The 15306-nt window shown below is 37.0% G+C and overlaps 1 protein-coding gene across 5 annotated transcripts in view; it reads right to left on the bottom strand.

Annotated features, from left to right (window-relative positions):
* The window catches only part of SCAF11 (SR-related CTD associated factor 11), a 65692-nt gene extending 50959 nt beyond the window's left edge, over nt 1-14733 (bottom strand). For 3 of the 5 annotated variants that reach the window (XM_039882232.1, XM_039882233.1, XM_039882234.1), the window contains exon 1: nt 14475-14732. The gene's annotated coding sequence lies outside the window, so the exon portion shown is untranslated. Of the gene's footprint in view, nt 1-14474 lie in introns of all 5 variants that reach the window. The other 2 variants (XM_039882235.1, XM_039882236.1) reach the window with 1 other exon arrangement.
* Between the last annotated feature and the right edge of the window lie 573 nt (nt 14734-15306).

The following is a 15306-nucleotide window of genomic DNA, read 5'->3' as shown; positions in this document are numbered from 1 at the left end:
ACAGTGGAGTAAATGAAGACCAAGCTTTTTAGCTGGAGGATAGTAAAAGGGCCCCGGGGACCTAGAAAATACCAAGGATATAACAGAGAGAAAAGAGTTTGAGGAAGTAACCTATAAACTGTTTATGAACTCCTAGATCACCTCTCAGCTGCACATATATAGATTTAACCATAAATAGCATACCATAGACTCTGAAAACTAAAATATGGGATAACCCTCCATGTAGGTCACAGATTAGCTACTGGGTAGTGATCAGATGAAAAAAATCCAAATAGTACTGCAAAAGTTTTGAAAACAGCACTGAGATTAAAACTACAACCTACAGATGGTTGGAACTTGTGGCCTAAACCCAACTGCCTGCCAAAACAAAAATATCAATATTCTCCATAGAATTTTAAAAAGACACTAAGTTCTATAATGCAATGTTCCAAATATCTAAAACAAAATCTAAAAATTACTTGACATAGAGAGAACAGGAAAATCTCAAACTCAAGTGAAAAAATACAATCAATAGAAACCAACGCCAAGATGACACAAATAGTAGAGCACTGGGTGAATTATCTGACAAAGATTTTAAAGCAAGTAGAAAAGTGCTCCAACAAGTAAGAGTAAATATTGCTGAAACAAATGAAAAGCTAGAAAATCACAAGAAATAAATGATATGAAGAACCAGCAAATGGAAATTTTAGAACTGAAAAATGCAATGCCTGAAATAGAAAATACACTGAACACACTCAATAGCAGAAGTGAACTTGAAAACAGATTAATAGAAATGACCCAATCTTACCAGCAGAGAGAAAAAATATTGAAAAAAATTTATTAGTGTGTCAGGGCTATGTTAGACAATACAAAATCCCTAATGTTCATGTCAAGAGCACAAGGAGAAGAAAATGAGTGCAATGAGAGGAGGGAGAGGAGATGTAAACAACAACAATAGTAGCTAGAAATATCTCAAATTTGGTGAAAGCCATAAACCTCCAGAGTGAAGAAGCTCACAAACCCCAAACAGGGTAATTCCAATGAAATCCATGCTGGACACATCACAATCAAATTGCTGAAAATTACAAAGTAAAAACCTTGCAAGCAGATTGAATAACTAACGCATTACTTATGAAGGGAAAGTGGGTTAATGATTTGAATAACTTGATTTCTCATCAGAAAGAAGTAGAATAACATTCTTAAATGCTAAAATGGAAAAGAACTGTACACTCAGAATCCACAATTCAGTGAAATTATCCTTAAGTAATAAATGTGAAATAAAAGATTCTCAGTTGAAGGAAAACTGTAAGATTAGTTGCCAGCTCTCCAGTCAAAGGAAATGAAACACAAGACATGAGGGAAGAGCAGCAAAAGTGGTATCTGAGTAAATATAATTAACTGTTCTCCTGAATTCTTCGAAATATGTTTGGCAATTAAAAACAATATTATAACACTTTCTAAAAAGGCTTCCAATATATGTAGATGTAACAGAAGACAATTACAACATAAAGGGGAAGGGGAAAGGGACCTACATGATGGTAACGTTTCCATATTTCACTTTAAGTGGTAAATACTAATTCTAAAAAGACTGTGAGAACATAAGTAGTATACTATAATCCCTACAGCAATCACTAAAAATTAAATGTAGGCAAAAACACAATAAATTAAAATAAAATACTAATGTATTACTGGAATACTAAATGGAATACTAAAAAATGTTCAAATAACTCAAAGAAAGGTTACAGATAAAGAACAAAAACAGAAAAAAAAAAAACCCAGAAAATAAAATGGTAAACCTGAACCCAAATGTATCAAATAGCTAAAATATGTGAGATGCAGTGAAAGCGTTATAGCATTAAAGATCTCAAATTAATGATCTAAACTTCTGCTTTAAAAAACTAGAAAAAGCAAAATATATTCAAAGCAGGCAGAAGGTGGAGAATAAAGAGAGTAAAAATCAATGAAATTGAAAACAGAAAAATAGAGAAAAATCAATGATACCAAAAGCTCTTTCTTTGAATAGATCAATAAAATGTAAACCTCTAGGAAGACTGATTAAGTAGAATAGCACTGAATAGCCTAGTCTATTTAGAGAAATTGAATTTGTAGTTAAAAGTCTTCCAAAAATGAAATCTCCAGGCTCAGATAATTTCCCTGGTGAATTTTACTAAACATTTAAAGAAGAAATAACACCAGTTCAACACAATCTCTTCCAGAAAATGGGTGATTAAATACTTCCTCACTCACGAGTCCAGCATTAATTACCCTGATACCCAAACCAGATGAAGACAATACAAGAATAAGTTGATACATTGGATTTCATAAAAGTAAACAAACTATGCTAATAAAAACTGCCAGTTACAGGATTAAGTCACAGGAATGTAATGTACAACATATGAGATTATAGTCAATAATATCATAATAACTATATATGGTGACAAATAGTTACTAGCCTTAGTGTGGTAATCTCAACATAAGGTATACAAATGTCTAATCGCTATGTTGTACATCTGAAACTAATATAATATTAAATATCAACTATAACAATTTTTAAAAAAATCCTGTGGTACATTCATCCATACAGTGGAATACCATTCAGCCATAAAAAGGAATGGACTAGTGCTTCACTCAGACTTGGATGAAGTTTAAAGGCAGTATACTGAGTGAAAGAAGCCAGGCTCAAAAGTTCCACACTATACAACTGCATTCATATGACATTCTCAAAAGGTCAAAATTGCAGTGATAAACAATTAAGGGGCTGCCTGAGTTAGGGGAAGGTTTGACTGCACAGACAGCATGAGGGAGTTTTTTGGGAGTTATGGAACTATTCTAAATCCTGAAACTGGTGATAGTAATATAAACCTATACATGTATTAAAATTCACAGAACTACACACCCCAAAAAGGTCAATTTTACTGTACGTTAATGGACTCTTTAAATGTTTTTAAAAGTAAAGACTAATGTGAGAGAGCAATTATGGACTAGAATATAAATTGTTAACATTTTCAACAAAGGTACTTTTTGACTGACTTCAAAGTCTCAGTCTTTCTAATGGTTCTTTGCCATCACCAACACATAGAGGCCACCCAAATTATATCGCCACAAATGACACTGAGAGGACTTATTTGACTTTTCTATCTCTGGTTCCTGTATTTCTATAGCATTGAAAGGTTTGACAGACAACAGATATCTACAGCCTGTGTAGATAGAGAAATTAAAAGCAACAGGCACAATTTCACAACTCTGCTAAATACTAAACCAGAGTTGTAGAAAGAGGTCAGTTCCAAGACTCTAGGGATGGTATGGAGCTGGCCAGTTTTTTATTGTTTGGGAGAAGCCAGGCATTACAGTTGGCTCTGAGTTGGGTTACACTTTCACGTGACAGTTGTCCACTCTCTGAGAACATACCTACAATGCAATATTTTATTTTCAAAAATAAAAATGTCCACTCTATGAGAACATACCTACAATGCAATTCTTTATTTTCAAAAATAAAAATGAGTGCATTTTATGCTCCTGAACATTACCATAAAGGGTTTGATAAAGCTTCCACTATCTTCCAAAAGAGCAACAATTAAAGAACGGTACATGTTACACGTCCTCCAATAATCTCAATATATATTTCTGCAATTCTTCTGTAATAACCACACTTATGTCGTTTTCATTTGCCGTTGGGATTCTCATCTCCATTTTCTCACCTCCATTTTCTCACCTCCATTTATTAAGGCAAGATGACATGACTAATTTAAATGGTAAAGAGGCAAACCTAAAGCTCTTACGTGTTTTCTTTCTTTCTATTAGCAATTCTTCAATGCCTATTACAGGTCACTTGAAGGGAAGTTACAAGTGCAGAAAAGTAGAGAGTTTACATTTAGAAGATTAAGCCTTATGCCTATTAAAAACAAAAACCAAAAGAACAGTAAGGTATTAGAGACTCATCTCACAACCAAACTCCCTGAGAGGACTACAGGAGGCTTTGAGATCAACAGCACTGTACCCTCATATCTGGGAAGCTGAATAACCAAGAGAAGAAAGGCATCCTGGATGGAAGTATGTAAGCAGAGAAGGAACTGCTGTATTCTTATCCTTTTCATTTAATTCAGAACAGAAAAACTGTCAACTATATCTTTAATTTAACCCTGGTCTACCTTGGCAAGACTCATGAACTGAAATGACAACCCCTGTCTACCCACCTCCCCAAAAAAGAGCAGGGGAAACTGTGTAAGGTACAGGAAACACATGCAAATAAACAAATCTAAGAATTAAAGGAGAGGAATTAGTTACAATAAATGACCACACATAAATGCTTGTTACAGAGAAATGGAAATAGATTTCATGTATGACAATAGGGAAAAAAGAACAATTGTTCAAAACATTGCTTCTGAAATATTGCTCTGTTCTGTTTAAACAAGATTTTAAAAATATTACATTACAGAGTTTCGACTCCAGAAATTATTTTTTGCACAGACACCAAATGTCATTCTGACCAGTACCTCAAGAAATATCACTTTCTTTGTACTAATCCCTTCTAAATCAGTACAACTTGCTATAGCAAAATTAATACTGGGGGGTAAAAAAAGCAATTGTTTTATACAGTAAACAGGCTTCCACTGTTTACTTTAGCTATGCCTATTATCTGAATTTCTTAAACTCATCCTAGGTAGTTATCTCAGAGATAAATACAATTCTGTTACATAAGTAGATAATTAATCTGTTCTCCAATGAATATTTTACAATTTAAAGGGGCATTTCACAATTTTATGAAACAATATTACATATTTTAACCTGGAAATATGTTATGACACACTATAAAAACTTATTTGACAACAAGAAAACCACTCATCTACATTAGCATCAGGCATGGGCAGATACTGAGGATCTCTCCTAAATGTAATCCTATTATAAATGCTTTGAACACCCCAATGGCTGAACTTTTGGTTACACTTTTCATACTATTTTTAGCTACTACTTTCTGACATGTAATAAGTTCTCTAATTTAACTCTTACAGTATATTTTGTGAAGGAGATTATCTCCATTTTACATACAATGAAAATAAGTAACTTGTCCAAGGTCATAAAGCCAGTGGTAAGTAGTAACTCTACGCCAGAAAACAGAAAATATTAATCCAAGTCGCTAGATATTAAAAGTATTAAAAAATGAGAAGTGGTAACACTCTTAATGATTGAAATGACTGCAAAATTTTAAGTTGTTATCCGTCTTAGTCACTATATGACCAGGATCCAGCATCGTGCCTTCAAATGAGTGCCCAATAAACAGTTCTGAATGAATGATTTATGTATAACAACCACGGGTAATATTTACTCAGCACATTTTATTTGTCAAGCATGGTTCTAAAGTGTGTACACACACACACACACACACACACACACACACACAGGGAGGAAAAATTAACACTTCAACAATGAAAGACACAGGTTCTCAACAGAGAAACAGTAACTATTAAAAAAAGAAACAAATGAAAAGTACACTGTCTGAAATAAGGTCTAAATAACAGAATGGAAATGCAAAGGAAAGCGTCAGTGAATGTGAAGATACATCAGTAGAAATGATCTCATTTGAAGAACAGAGAAATAAATGATTGCAAGAAAATGAAGAGTCTCAGGGTCCTGTGGACAACGTCCAAAGTTCTATTCATGTCATTTGAATTCCAGAAAAAGAGGAGAAAGAGGTTGGTAAAGAAAAAAAAAATGTTTTAAGAATAAGGCCCCCAAATCTCCCAAACTTAGTGAAAGGCAAGACTCTTGAAGACCTAATTACACGCTGTCTACAAGAAATGCACTTTAAATATAAAGACACAGACAGGTTAAAATGAAAGTGTGGAAAAGTTATGCCATGTAAATAGTAATCAAAAAAAGTTGAAATGGCTAGACTAATATGAAATATATTTTAAACTTCTCTTAAGGGCTTGACTAGATTTATTCATGTTCAGTTTTAGTTTTACCTAGCACTGTTGCAGTTTTGAAACAATAAAACTATGTTGCTTCATTCATCTCCCTCATATGACTCATATGTTGATGTCTAAGTAACTGAACATGTACAATAGTTACTAAAGAAATATGGCCTAACGCATAAAAACTTTCCTGTATGAAGTCTTTTCTATAAGGTTTTCAAGTGAATTGATAACTTACAACTTTAAGTTATTAACACTGTACTCTCCATTAGAACAATTAAAGAAACAATTTTCTTGACAGGCCACCTGGGCATACAAAATGGTGTTACAATTATATTTACATTAACCGGATCATGTATCATTTGTAAGCTGTTTCACTGATCCCAAGGAATTTTCAAAGCAGTTAGTTGCTGTGGCTGCTCTCTTTAATGTTTATATTCATTTCTGTTTACTTTAAGCTTCTCAACTACTACTGTGATTAGGGTATTGAGCCTGGCATTGGAATACAAGATGTATTAAGATAGTACACCCCTTTCTGGTGCAAAAAGTAGAGTTGGAGAAACAACAAGATAGCATATGCTAAGTGCCAAAAATGAGGTACAGGCATTTTTAAGGATTAATTTAGTCAAAATAAATTCACTTAAGAAAGCAATAGGAGATAAAGGCAAAGACTTAAAGTTTAAGTCCAAGGTAGGACTTAAAATTGTGTTTTGTAAAAAGCAGAGAATCACTAAGGAAAAGTCTACTTCTCTCCCATTTATCTATTTTGAGTGGTTTCTGAGATGCTTAAATTGGGAGTTTTAAAGATAATGCAGCAGCAGGAAGTGGGAGAAGAAAGTATGGAAAATTAGTCAGGAAAAAAACAGAACACTGGGAAGCAATAAAGAAAACCTGATTAGGACTAAGCTCCCCATGAGCAAAGGCCATAATTCATCCCCAGATCTAATAGACAGATATCAACAAACCCAGACCACAGGATTATGGGTAAGGAGAGTGCCTACTTTATATCAGGCAATGACTAAATACTCTGGCATGCTTTTGCACATCTAATCCTCAATATATCACATCACAATACATTTTAAAAACTAAAGCACCACCAATGCTGAACACCAGAACACTGTATTAAAAAGGTTTGAAAAACCAGTTCTAAACAGAGCTAACTTTAGGATATGAAATATAGAATTAGCTGCTTTTACCATCAGACTTAAGTAAATGTTAAAATTGGTGAGGAAATTGGGACACTGATTAAGTCACATATAAAAAGTGATAATTAGTAGTATATAGGACAAACAGAATTCAAAGTCAGGTCTGACTGACTCCAAAGCCTATATATAAAAAGTGAACTGATTTTTATCTTATTATCGAAATTATGTTAAAAAGACTCCCCTAAAAGTATATCTGAGAACTCCAAGGATAAAAAGGAGAATAAGGAAGATTAGTCTTATCACTAATAGAGATTTGAGTCTTAAGAGGGTTTAAAAAAAAAAATAAAGTTGAGAACATTTGATCACCAATTTTCACTGAAATCTTTGATATAATAACCTTTAATAAAAATAAGTTCATATAATCTTGAAAAGAACATGTCTGCATATGCTGCTATTCTACCTGGAAGTGTTAGAGCCCAAGTCAATGAGCAATTATGTCTATCGTAAGGATGGTGAGGGAGCCCAGAGTGAGGTACTGGAACTCAAACAAAATTGTGAGATCCTCAGCATGAGGTATGAGAAGTCTGAAGTGAGGCATGCATTCTGGCACGAGCAGAGTGAAAATGTTATGCAACACGGGAGGCAGCAGCAGTGGCAATGGAAAACAGCTACACACAGAGGATTGATCATATAAGTAAACACACTAATGAGAATGGGAGCCGGGTTTCTCCTTGTAAGAGAAGAGAGTTATAAATTTGGAAAGGGAGAAAACTTTAAACACTGTAGATTGACACTCGTATCAATTCATGGTTTTCTACATACATATATAAATACAGCTCCCAAATCCTGGTTTCTAAATACCTACTCTACAAAAACAAAAACAAAACAAAACAAAATTATTCCCTGGAGAAATGGTTGATTCTAGGCTGTGGCAGGAAAAGTACAGGTGAGCCTGGAACATTTTCTTGTTTCAAGAAGTAAAGAAGTGCTCAAAGCATGTCAAAAGAACAAAGAAACTAGCTTGAAAGGGCTTTCACTGGCCAAAGCTGGGACAATTTGAGAATAAACAACAAATCTGATAAGGAATGGATTATTTATACAGTCTCAAAATGCTTCCCCACACTTATTAATTACTAAGAGGGGGAAAAAACTTTATAGTAAATAAGGTGGGGAGACTTCACCTTAATCAAGTGATCAAATTGCATTTCATCAGTAATGGGACAAAGAGAAATTGTATGCCATCTGATAGGATGCAATGAGAACACAGCATTATTACTGGGATGCTCCTGCCAAAAAATGCACAATATGAATCCAACCATAAGGAAAATATCAGACAAATCCAAATTGAGAGACATTTTACAACAAAGCTGACCTGTAATGTTTTAAAGTTGTCAATGTCATGAAAATCAAGAAAAGACTGAGGGGTTGGGGTTGTTCTAGGTTGGAGTGTAAAAAGACATTACAATTAAAGCAACACAGAATACTGAACTGTCTTCCAAAGGAAATTACTGTGAAAACTGGCAATACCTGAATGAAGCCTAGGGTTAAGTGGTAGTAATATAGCAATAATTTCCTTATTTTGATATAGCGTATGTAACATAAAGTCCCTGTTCAAATGCATCTGCAGCTTACTTTCAAATGGTTGGTAGGGGAGAGTTCTTTGTACTTGGGACTTAAGCAGGATAATAATAAACTTGAACAATTACAACAATATACTGTAATAAAAGTTATGTAAATGTGGTCTCTCAGCAAACTAGCACGAATTTCTTTTTTTTCTTCACAATTCACGGCTACAAGATTCATTCGTACTGTATACCTTAGCAACCTTAGAATAAAATTCTTTTTCTTTCCTTACTGTCAGCTTACTCTCAAATGGTTCAGGGAAAAAAAGTTCTTTATATTATACTTAGAACTTTCCTGAAAGTTTAAGATTGTTAAAAAAAAAAAGAAAAAAGAAAAAGACTACCTACAATATTCACTTACAGCACCTAAAATGAGCATATCAGCAAAATAGTACTCTCAAATGAAGAATATGTGTTTCTACCTCTTGTAGTCACTCCTTATCCTCTGGGAATATGTTCCAAGTCCCCAGTGGATGCCTGAGACCATGAATAGTACGGAATCCTATGTATACTTTGTTTTTTCTATAATAAAGTTTAATTTAAAAATTAGGCACAGAAGACTAACAATAACAATAAAATTGAACAATTACAACAATATACTGTAATAAAAGTTATGTAAATGTGGTCTCTCTCAACAAACTAGCACGAATTTTTTTCTTCACAATTCACGGCTAGAAGATTCATTCTTACCATATATCTTAGCAACCTTAGTATAAAATTTTTTTTTCTTTCCTTACTATCAAGAACTTTCAACATTTTCACTTAAATGAGGCACTTTATGGCTTCTCTTTGGCATATCCCAATTGCCATCACTATTCTTGCACTTTGAGGCCTTTAGTAAAATAAGGGTTACTTGAACACAAGCACTGCCATACTGCGACTATCTGAAAATCAAGACAGCTACTAAGTAACTAATGTGAGGGAAGCATCTACAATGTGAATATGCTGAGATGATTAACGTCCTAGGTGGGATGGAGAGGGATGACGTGAGATTTAAAACTTATGAATTGTTTACTTCTGGAATTTTCCACTTAATATTTTTTGACCGCAGTTGATCATAGGTAACTGAAACCACAGAAAGCAAAATCGCAGATAAGGGGGTACTACTGTATAAGAAAGGACTCCTTTATTATTTATGGGATTCTTAATGACCTTTGATCTATAGTTGCACTGTCCAATACAGTAACCACTATTCTGTTCCTTGGTCACACTGGCCATATTTCAAGTGCTCAACAGCCAGCTACCTGTCTCTGTCACCTACTGTATTAGGAAGTACAGATACAGATCACTTCCATCATCACAATAAGGTCTACTACTACTACTATACAACACTGATTTGGAGTTTGGGAGGCCAACTGATATGATGAATAACTAAATGCCAAAGAATCAGAAGGACTTGGGTAAAGATTCTTAGGAAGTCATTTAAGTTCTCCAGAGCTTTGGACTCCTTTCTGTAAGAAGGACTGATATACCCAAAACTGAAAGGCTGATGAAAAGATCAAATTAAAATGTATGTAAAATGTCTAGAACAGAGTGGTTGGCACACAGTAAATATTTGATAAACATGAGGTCTCTACCGTAAATGGGTGGATAATTTCTTAATCTTCTCATCTCAGTACTTTTAGATCTAGTTAAGCAATTATAAGAGCATCAGTCTGAAAAAAAAAAAAAAAAAAAGAAGCTTATTATCCTGCTTATTCAAAAGGCGATTGAGCTCCATGTTGTTTAACTCTCATTAACACTTGGCACTATTGACTACTCTCCCCTTGAAATGCAGGCATACCTCGGAGATATTGTGGGTTCAGTTCCGACCATAGCAATAAAGCGAGTCGTAATCTTTTTGCTGGTGGAGGGTCTTTCCTTCAATTTGTAAAAAAACATAACTGTGAAGCTCAATAAAGTGAACCACAATAAAACGAGGTAGGTATATCTATACTCTCTTCCTCTGGTTTCTATAATACCACACTCATCTCCTACTTCTCTGACCACTGCAGTATTCTTTGAGAGCTGATATTCCTCCAGAAAATTTTTTTTATGTTAGAGGCCACATGATTCCACTCTAGCATCTTTTTTTTTCCCCAAGTTATATTCCCTTCCTTAGGCAATTCCATCTATAGTTTCAACTACATATATGACTCTAGTTTTCTATCTCCATACCATACTTCCCCTAAATTTTAGAATCACATCTCTAATTGCCTACAGAAATTTTCACCTGAAAGTTCCAAAGGTACTTTAAACCTATTATCAGAATCAAAAGAACCATGGTCCTTATTTGGTACCATCATCAATCCAGCTGTTTAACTCAGAAGTCATCTTTGAAACTTTTCTCTCCTTTACCTTCAATCCATCATCTCAGGCCTACTAGTAGCAAATCCCATTCACTACTGTCAATCTCCACATCATTTGTGATCCTAATTCAAGCTGTTCTCATCTCTTCTGTATTACTACTGCAAAGCCTTAATTAATTTTCCCACATCCACCCTTACTGCCTCTCCTTTTCAATACACATCATCACAATACTAGTTCTGCCTTCTGGAACTATCAAAATTATGCTTGATTTGGCTTCTAAATGACATTTTAAACAGTAAGATATATACCACTCTACTCTTAGCTAAGCATTCTTAGTTCTTTTTGTCTTCTGATAAATCTGTTTCAAGGTCACACTCTGCCATACTCTCCTTTAAAACCGTGGACCCATAAACTAAACATAATGCATGGATATAAGTAATTTAGCAGTTTACGCAAAAGACTGAGACTTGCACAGTCAAAAGTTTCAAACCACAATTACTATTTTTAATGTTTTAAAAATGTTTCCAGTTGAAAGCATGTTAATTCATTAAGTATGTATTAAGCACCTACTATGTATCAGGCAAGCATTATTCATGTGTTTGGGGACAAAACAGTAACTCCAATTGACAAACCCTGTTCTGAGAACTTGCATTAAAGTGAAGAAAACAATACAATAAACGTAAGTTAGCAAATTATACAGTGTGTTGGAAAGTGATAAATGCTATGGGAAAATATCTGGCTTAAAAAGTGTTAGGAAATGTGGAAGGAGGGCCTGCTGTTTTATACAGAGCAATCAGAGAAAACCTCAGTAGCAAAGAAGTGTGGCTGGAGGAAGACTGAAGTAAGGAAATCAGAGAAAAAGAAGAGGCTCAAAATACTCAGAGCCTGACAGACCACAGTAAAGACTATGAATTTTACTATGACTGAGAAGGGTAGCCATTTGAGAAGTGACTTGATCTGACATATTTGAACAGGAGCACTCTGGCTATTGAGCGGTATAGACTACAGGTGAACAAAGTTCACAGTGAGACTTTTCAGGAAGCTATTTTGCAAGTGTGAGAGGATGGTGGTGTTTTCACATTTTATATCGAACTTTTATGTGTATAAGTACTAGGAATTAACAAAGTCACAAATTCAAAAGAAGACTACACGGACGATGCAAAGATAAGTCTTGAAATAGCAACAGAATAATACTGAGTATTTTTACTCCGGGCTCTACTCAGTGCTATTAACAGTTATCACCATTCAGATGCAAGATAAGGTGCAAGGCTATTAATTTATTCTTTGGGATAGAGAACATAATTAAGAATTTAGGTTTTAAGCATCTTTATTTCATTGGGCAAGGTAAGAAAATATTCAATTTACATCACTAAAGGACAAGGGCAGAGGATGGCAGAGCTTGCTAAAAGAAAGTTAATGAATTATTCTAGAGCTGACTTTTTATTACTTTACGCCTTCCACTCTCTTTACTTAGGTTTTACAATTATCTCTCACTGATGTACCTAAAAAGTTCAGTATTAAGTTGATGAGTAGTAAAATATTATACTCTTATTTATTACTAAAAGATGCTATTGATGAATCAACGTGTTAGACACGGATTCGTCCTATTTCTGCTAATTAACAGAACAGCTTTTCAAAAAAAAAAAATTGCCTAAGTATTGGTTAGGGCCCAGGATGATGGGGAAGTGAGTGACCCCTAGAGTTTCAGTCTTAACCCATGAACCCCATTACCACCACCGAAAGACATACAAAAACTCCCCTTAAAATTTTCTCCCTGACACGTTCCAGGCAGCATATTTAGAAATAATTTTTTATTTTCTTCCACAGTTTTCTCCCTCCTTGACATACTGAAGAATATCTTTATAGCATGAGTACACTTAGAGTAAGCAAATACCCAAATTTTATCCACCAAAATGTCAAAATGTACTCAAATGCTCAGGAAAAAAGGTCACTATCTGAATATAAAACTGAATGATTATTAAGTACCAAAAAATATTGTAGTGAAAAAGTGCAGCAACAATAAGAATTGCTAATTTAAAAAAAAAATTATACTGCATAAACACAATATAAAGTACATTCAGATTATCTTTGATATGATAGGATAAAACAAAAAATTCCAACGATTTCAAAATTTCATTTCTTCTGCCCAATAAATTGAAATTTCAACAACAAAAACAAAAGTCCCACAAACTTTTTACTGTATCTCTTAACCAAGAGTAAAAAAGTGAGATGATGAAGCTAACTGCCAAAGAAACAGGAAAGAGAAAGCAGTGGTCTGGAAAGAGACTTGATTGCATATTGCAATTTTAATACAATTACTAGTAAAATACAAAAATCACCAATTATTTAAGAATGTTTTGCCTTTAATATTCTGCTGAGCCAAGCAATCATATGCATGAATTAACTTTTCTTTTAAAACAAGAAAAATACATTTTTATAATGCTTTTCCCCATATTCAGTGAAAAGGCCCAAATTGGGAAAATTTAACATCAGCATTATATGCTAGCCAAAGCATTCTATTAAAAACTTTTTGATCAATTTTGCTTAAATATTTCAATTCACTGGTAATAGCATAAAGATGTTAGTTAAAATGTAACCCAAAAGGAATGAAAAATGCTCAACTCGTAAACATTGTATGTAATACGGTACAAAAATATATGGCAGTGTTTTAAAACTCAACATTTGAATTTGTGAATGTTTTAATCAACTATTCTAAATTAAGTGTTTAGTTTAAAAACAAATTTTCAAAATGTGTGTAGGTGGCCAGCAATCTGAAAGTCTATAAATGGTTCAAAATTCCTAGATCTGAGGAGGGGCAACTGATTTAGCAAAGTTTAGAACTCCTGGCCCTTTTGTTGTCAGGCCAGGAAACGGGTTTAAAAATTGGGGGTGGGAGAAGTTTGAAATTCAGGGCATCGGGTAAAGGCTGATGCTTAGAAGCAAGCGCCGGCTCTTTCCTATTCGCGCACTTTGGGAGGTCACGACGTAGTAAAGTTTGGTTTCACAAGCGGGCTTGGACGCAATTGACAAAAGCAAAGTATCCCAAGTAAAGCGGACAGAGGAGTCGGGGAGCTCCCGGAGGCCAAGCCGGACACGTTTCCATTGCAGGGAGGGGGTGTATGTGTGGGGAGTCTGTCGTGGAGCCTCCTTCCACAACACCTCCACCTCCGACCTCGCACTCGGGCGGGGACAAGCTTGGCCGGCTGAGGCGGCGGGAGGCGGGTAGGCCACAAGGAGGAAATGGGACAGGGTGCCGACAGCGAGGCGGCGGCGGCTGGAGCGGGGCCTCCCTCGCCGGGTAGCGACAGAGAAGGGGGACCCTCCCCGCCGCAGCTTCCCCCGCCTCGAGAGACAGTTCCAACTTTCCTCCAAGCGCAGGACGCCGCCTGGGCCGCGCGAGATTCGGAAACTTTGTCCTCCCTCCCGTCGCCCCGGGCCCGCTGCTCCGCTCGGCGCCGGCCTGTAACCCCCACCTCGCCGCGACAGCTGCGCGAGCCCATCCACCCCTGAGGTCGGCCCGTGTTTACCTCAGGCCGAGGTCGAGGCGCTTGCTCCGGCGGCGGCGGCCCCACTGCAGGTTCCTATGTCCCCGTCACGCCGCCGCCAAGTTCCCAGCAAGGACTCCTTCAGCCGCTTTGAGGTGTTCCGGGGGCCGCTGGGGGGCCGGCTCTGCCGGCCGAGTCGGAAGGCGGCGGTAGAGAAGGGAGCGGACCCGGGCTGCGCGGCTCCGCGCGGCTTGCGCCACTGCTGCTCCCCCTCCCCCCGCCTTGTCTGGCCTCTTCCCTCCCCTCCCCTCCCCTCTCCCCCTCCCTTCCTCCGCTCCGCTCTGCCCTGCCGCGCCGCCACTGTTGACACGCTACGGTGACGACGGCGGCAGCGGCGGAACCCGCCGCACTCTCCCTACTCTCTTGCTCTGGCCCTGCGTGCACAGTTGCGGCGCTCAACGAGACCGCAGAGGGGCGCTAGCAAACCACCGTTTGCGACAGAGGAACGTGGCGGGCGGGGTCACGTCTCGCGGCCTGTGAGCGGGAGGAAAAAAGGCAGCGAGTAGCGCGGGCTTCTGGGAAACATTCTCATCGCCCCGCCCTCCTCCCACGCTACAGGCTGTGCACATGCGCCTTGCATGGAGCGCTGCTGGAGCAGGCGCTTCCTTGGTGGTGGTTGCGATAAGTTGCTGAAGACAATGCAGGAGGCTCTTAGGGACATGTATGTGAGGGGCTTTGCGCGGCATTTGCTAGCCTATCTTTATGGTAATTTGATATTGAAGAGTGTAATATGTTGTTTGGCGGTGGATTGAGTTTTCACCCAGCAGCATTGCCCACCAGAAGTACATCCTGCGGGGAGGTTGAAGTGGCCGTA

Source organism: Pteropus medius, unplaced genomic scaffold (genome assembly GCF_902729225.1).
Source record: "Pteropus medius unplaced genomic scaffold, Ma_sr-lr_union100, whole genome shotgun sequence".
Lineage (NCBI taxonomy): Eukaryota > Metazoa > Chordata > Mammalia > Chiroptera > Pteropodidae > Pteropus > Pteropus medius.
Note: the sequence above shows the minus strand (reverse complement) of the source record. Positions and strands in the feature narration are given on the sequence as shown.